Source organism: Entelurus aequoreus, linkage group LG09 (assembly GCF_033978785.1).
Source record: "Entelurus aequoreus isolate RoL-2023_Sb linkage group LG09, RoL_Eaeq_v1.1, whole genome shotgun sequence".
Classification (NCBI taxonomy): domain Eukaryota; kingdom Metazoa; phylum Chordata; class Actinopteri; order Syngnathiformes; family Syngnathidae; genus Entelurus; species Entelurus aequoreus.
Genome location: NC_084739.1, coordinates 81,532,335 through 81,538,447, shown reverse-complemented (window position 1 = coordinate 81,538,447; position 6,113 = coordinate 81,532,335).

Genomic DNA, 6,113 nt, shown 5'->3' with positions numbered 1-6,113 from the left:
CAAAATAAGACATATGAAAATGTACTTAGTTGTCCATTCCTTATTAAACACCTGGCATTCACTGTCAACTTTTGTCATGGTTGCAAATTGGTTCTGCAGTCAGAGCAGTAAAAAAAAAGTGTACCTGGGCTGTGCAATCAATCAAGCATACTGCAGTCCTATTGCGCCACTCTGTGGAATTACTTGGTACTACAGGACAATTAATGTGGTCCTAATTATTACACAATTTGCTCAATTCTGTTTTATTTTTTGGCGGGCCGGATCAAAAAGACCAACGGACCACATGTGGCCCGCGGGCCGTAGTTTGCCCATCCCTGCTCTAAATGACAGGAGCTCTCTGGTGTTGAGGACTTACTGCACACAAACAACAGAAATATCCTCCATATAGCAGGAAAACATGTTTTTTTAGGATATTGCAAAGATTTTCTATACGACAAGAGCACCCTGCTGTGTAAAAAATAAACTGGGGGAAAAAAACGTCAAACGTCAAAGATCCTCTATCTATAAAACATTGTGGTTTTGTAGGACCTACTGTACTGCAAACAGACTAGACAAAGATGCTCTATATGACAGGAGCGCTCTGCTGTTGAGGACCTATTGCAGACAACAAACACTGTATTTTTAGTTTTCCAAAACATTTTACTTTTGTTACTGCATGTAAACATCTGCACGGCAACCACATCATTTGGTCAAAGATTGTCTATTTTACAGGAGGTTGGTGCTAATAAAACACAGGTTAAAAACAGCCTATATTCCAGGGAATCATTGGGGTTTTATGTGGACCTACTGTATTGCAAACGCACTAGTCAAAGATCCTATATATACCATGTTTTTTAGGACCTACTGTATTGCAAACGCACTAGTCAAAGATCCTATATATACCATGTTTTTTAGGACCTACTGTACTGCAAACGCACTAGTCAAAGATCCTGTATATACCATGTTTTATAGGACCTACTGTACTGCAAACGCACTAGTCAAAGATCCTATATACACCATATTTTTTAGGACCTACTGTACTGCAAACGCACTAGTCAAAGATCCTATATATCCCATGTTTTATAGGACCTACTGTACTGCAAACGCACTAGTCAAAGATCCTATATATCCCATGTTTTTTAGGACCTACTGTACTGCAAACGCACTAGTCAAAGATCCTCTACATACCATGTTTTTTAGGACCTACTGTACTGCAAACGCACTAGTCAAAGATCCTCTACATTCCATGTTTTTTAGGACCTACTGTACTGCAAACGCACTAGTCAAAGATCCTATATATCCCATGTTTTTTAGGACCTACTGTACTGCAAACGCACTAGTCAAAGATCCTATATATACCATGTTTTTTAGGACCTACTGTACTGCAAACGCACTAGTCAAAGATCCTATATATCCCATGTTTTTTAGGACCTACTGTACTGCAAACGCACTAGTCAAAGATCCTGTATATACCATGTTTTTTAGGACCTACTGTACTGCAAACGCACTAGTCAAAGATCCTGTATATACCATGTTTTTAGGACCTACTGTACTGCAAACGCACTAGTCAAAGATCCTATATATAGCATGTTTTTAGGACCTACTGTACTGCAAACGCACTAGTCAAAGATCCTATATATAGCATGTTTTTTAGGACCTACTGTACTGCAAACGCACTAGTCAAAAATCTTATATAAACCATATTTTTTAGGACCTACTGTACTGCAAACGCACTAGTCAAAGATCCTATATATACCATGTTTTTTAGGACCTACTGTACTGTAAACGCATTAGTCAAAGATCCTGAATATACCATGTTTTTAGGACCTACTGTGATGCAAACTGACTCGTCAAAGATCCTATATATACCATGTTTTTAGGACCTACTGTGATGCAAACTGACTCGTCAAAGATGCTCTTTATGACAGGAGCTCTTTGCACAAATATCCCCCATATAGCGGGAGAACGTGGTGTTTTTTGTAGGTTACAGCAAACACACTGGTCAAAGATTCTCTAATGTGAGGAGCTCTACACTCTTTTAAGGACCCACTGCAGCGCTATTCAACTGGGAGCCAAATTTGGCCTGGGAATGACCCCCCAAGTTCAGTTCAAAACTTGGGAGACATTTTTTTGCAGCAAGTTCCTAACAGTGCTTCTGTTGTATAGAGTCGGGGTTCTTAACCTTTTTGACTTTGGGACCCAACTTTTCCACCCCAAAGGGGCCCAATAAAATATTAACACCAAATTAGTAATCGTACACTTGATTTTAATGCTACTCAGTAATTACAAATAACCTACAAAGTTTAACAGGACCAACCTTGTCAAATGATGTGTTAATTACAGAGAGTATTATCAAGGCTTAGGTCAGGCTGATTACAAAAATAAATATTAATCAGATACTGCATACTGCAAAATAAGGTACTCGGAAAAAAACTGATGATGAACAAATTTACATACAATTATGCAGTGCTAAAATAAATACCTAAATAAATAATATTAATATATATGTTTCTTAAATTAACTGTCAATAAAACTAAAGTGCATAAGAAAATACAGCTTTAACGCTTTAGTCATCATTTTTGCACTTAAGAAACATCTCTATGACTTTAGCTCCAGACTTCTTCCGTTGGTTTGATACTGTCATTACTGCCACAAATGGTGAAAAGTTGCATTACAACCGAGTACTGCTGTGGCCCATACGGACCACAGCTGAGAAACTGATATTTTTTGGCGGCCCCACGGTTAAGAAACACTGGTACAGAGGAACTTGGATCACTGTAAACACATTGTCAGATCCTTGCGTTGACATTTTTACCTTTCTAGCAAACCTAAAACACTGGGGTCCGAATGTGTTTTTACATAATCGAGGCGTTCCTCAAGGTTCTCCTTTAAGTCCTCTCCTTTTTGACAGTTCCACATGTTATGTGATTTATGTAACTAAGGTATTGCTGTAGCTTGTTTACTTCAGATGCAGCAAGTAGTCATTTGTTCAACTTCTTTAACTATAGTGGTGGTGTTCCTCAAGGTTCCATTTTAGGTCCTCTCTTTTTCCCCCTTTTTGCTATTCAACTGGTGGCCTTCAAGTTACAAAAAAACTTCCTAAATACCCTACAGGGCTGTCATAGAGATGATTGTTGACCAGCTTTTATGCAGAAGGTTTTTTAAAAACAGCAAAATGCTCCTGTAACGCTGACAAAATAAATAGACCAAAATGAAATGTGTACTGTAGAGGACTCTGGTTCTCTGGAATATACAAAATAAGACACAGTCCGGTCTCCCCTGGTTCTTAGCTTTCTGGAAATGTGGCCCCCAAAGCAATTTGATTGAATAGCACTGACTTACTTACTTGGGAAAAAACACACTAGTCAAAGATCCTCTATATAACAGGGACACATTGTGGTTTTGTAGGACCTAATGTACTGCAAAAACACTAATCAAAGATGCTGTATATCAGCGATTCTCAAACTGTGGCATGGCAAACAATCGCTTAATATTCAGAGTTACTGTTCAAACTGTGTGTAACGATACAGTGGCCAAAAATATTAAACATACTTGTTAAATAAAACTTCTGCCTTGTTTTTAATGAAAACTTAGGCCTACTGCGCTACTGTATTTTAGTGTCGGTCATTATGGTGGTACTTGGAGAGCCAAGTGTTAGTGTTACAGAAAACACTTGGAGAGCAAACCCTCACAGGCCACAAGACAAAGACCAGAGCAGTAGGGGGGACAATAGAGAGGGTCAATGAGATGAATAACTTCTTCAACCAGCCCGTGTCCTCCCCACCCCCCTTTCTTTGCCCCTCAACACACCACCCCCTCCTCCTCCTCTATTACCTCTACGCAGACATTAGTCATCTCTGTGGACCAGGTCTGAGGGCAACTGAGGAAGCTACATCCTAGGAAAGCAGCAGGCCCAGACAAGGTGTGCCCCCGACTCCTGAAGACCTGTGCTGCAGAACTGGTTGAACCACTCCAGCGGATCTTCAACCTCAGCCTGCAGCTGGGGAGAGTGCCCACCCTCTGGAAGACGTCGTGCATCCTTCCAGTTCCCAAAAAAAAACTGCCCCAGTGAGCCAAACGACTACATGTATGTGTGTGTGTGTATATATATATATATATATATATATATATATATATATATATATATATATATATATATATATATATATATATATATATATATATATATATATATATATATATATATTAGGGCTGCAACAACTAATCGATTAAATCGATTAAAATCGATTACCAAAATAGTTGGCGATTAATTTAGTCATCGATTCGTTGGAACTATTTTTTTTGTTATTTTGTTGTTGTTGTTTTTTTTTGTTTTATAAACCTTTATTTATAAACTGCAACATTTACAAACAGCTGAGAAACAATAATCAAAATAAGTACAAAAACAGTACAAAACAGCGCCAGGGCGGCGGTGAGGCTACGTCTCATGAGGTGGCGTAAGCTAGCCAATGATGTGTCATGTGCAGCTCAAGTGACGACGGCGTCTCCTTTGCCGGAAAAATTCGAAAAATGGCGCAGGAAAACACTAGCGATAGTTTAGCGGAGAATAGTGATGGGTTGATGAGGCCTCATGAAGCGTTTCGACACATTGCAAAACTGTATTGATACTGTGTCGATACTGTGTCACTAAATACTGACATCTGCTGGACATTAAAAATCCCTACAGGCAACCTATGGACCGACTCAACTGACACTGATTTGATGACCTAGAATATACAATAATATAAACCAAGTCATTGTATTTCATTTAGGATTATTTAATATCTTCATTTAAATAAAAATATATTCTTATCTTTTTTAGATACAGTCAAATAATGTGAGCATGTATCATGACTAGGATGGTAGAAGGTGGGGATTGAACCCCAGTAACTGATGGCTGGCACGGCCACTCTACCAACTTCGCCACGCCGCCATTCCTGTACCTTCTCTAGTAACAGTAGTGATGGGTCCTGCAACACAGATGCATCGGCGCATGCGTCGAGCTCATAGAGCGAAACCCTGTGTCGGTGCGCGTACCGCTTTTAGAAAGTCACGTGACCGATCATGAGCTGCTTTGGTCACGTGACCGATACGCGAACTGTATCGCACTGACGCCTCCTCTGTGCCCTGTGAGCAAGATTCCCTCTAAGGTGCGCGCCTGCGCAATTGCGCAGTGCTCAAGCGTCCTCCGCGCACACCGTGCGCCGCACAGCCAATATATCAAACCCATCTGAATTCTAAACAAAATAAACACATAAATGCAACTTTGAGTGACAGTGACAACAAGCGGCCCTAACGATGTTCGTCAACAACACGCATTGCGCCGCTTCCTAATAAACACAGTTTGGCGCGCAGGCGTCAGTGCGATACAGTTCATGAGCGGTCACGTGACCAGAACAGCTCATGAGCGGTCACGTGACCAAAACAGCTCGTGTTCGGTCACGTGACTTTCTAAAAGCGATACGCGCACCGACACAGGGTATCGCTCTATGAGCTCGACGCATGCGCCGATGCATCGGTGTTGCCGGACCCATCACTAGCGGAGAAACATCTTGAGGTTATTGCTTCAATGGAGAAAAGTGTACGACCTAAGTGGTCAAAAGTGTGGGAACACTTCACTTTAAAGACTTCAAAGAAGAGCGTTTCCTGCAAAATGTCACGGAAGTACAACATTGCTTCAGGAGCACCTGAAGAAGAAACATGTTGGAGCCATGGATGAAGGGAACAACTCACAGTACGTAACTTTTTAAGTCCATAGTGGCAACAAGCATTCATGAGTTCAGCTTTTTTGTGAGTAACTTTAACGTTATGCCTTTGTTGCAACGCGGGGCTGATAATGTGTCTCTGGCACATTAGACTCTGTTTTGAGAGAGAAAACGCACGCTTACCAATTTCGAAATAAACGTAGCAGACAGAAATATCTCAGGTTGGTTTCACAATGGATCAATGTAGCCGGGCCCGATAAAGCTATATAAATATATTTAGATTTGAGTGACACTTTAGTATAACTAAACGTTATGAAGGTGCTGGAATATTTCATGCTATTATTCAGAGGCAGCCTGAAATGAATCCTTTATTATTCACAACAGAAATGTGTACAATATCTGATTCAGTTTTGATGAGTTCCATTTCTG